Source organism: Etheostoma spectabile, chromosome 6, assembly GCF_008692095.1.
Source record: "Etheostoma spectabile isolate EspeVRDwgs_2016 chromosome 6, UIUC_Espe_1.0, whole genome shotgun sequence".
NCBI lineage: Eukaryota > Metazoa > Chordata > Actinopteri > Perciformes > Percidae > Etheostoma > Etheostoma spectabile.
The window spans coordinates 22,176,173-22,176,637 of record NC_045738.1 but is presented as its reverse complement, the minus strand read 5'-3'; the positions used below and the strand labels follow the sequence as shown (position 1 = coordinate 22,176,637).

Genomic DNA, 465 nt, shown 5'->3' with positions numbered 1-465 from the left:
GGGTCTTGAGCTGAAAAAGTTTGGGAACCAGTGCAATAGAGAAACAGTATTTACTGTTGATACGACTAGCAGTGAATACCTTCCATGGGTTAGATTAGACAGCAGTTAAAAGTATTCTTTTTCAGTAATTATTCCCCAATCCTGTGTGTATTGATAAATGCACTACTTCCTGCAGAGATAGACCATTGCGCTGATGGGAAGCACGGCTGTGAACAGGAGTTCATGAACACAGAAGACGCCTGTGTGTGTAAATGCAGGAAAGGCTACACACTCGGACCTGATGGGAAAACATGCAAGAGTACGTGTGCATTGCTTTTTTCTTATCCAGTTAGTTCAACATTTCAAAATAAATACAATTTCATTTTCTTGTGTTACTATTGCCTTGATTTTATTGTGCAAAAGTAACAAATTCAAAATTTTAATCAAATCCTGTCTGTTTTGACTATTTCCTGCAGAGATAGACCA

General features: G+C 38.1%; 1 protein-coding gene across 1 annotated transcript in view; it reads left to right on the top strand.

Annotated features, from left to right (window-relative positions):
• Window positions 1–465, top strand: part of LOC116690981 (matrilin-2) — a gene marked incomplete in the record, with an annotated part of 15,636 nt that overhangs the window by 7,737 nt on the left and 7,434 nt on the right.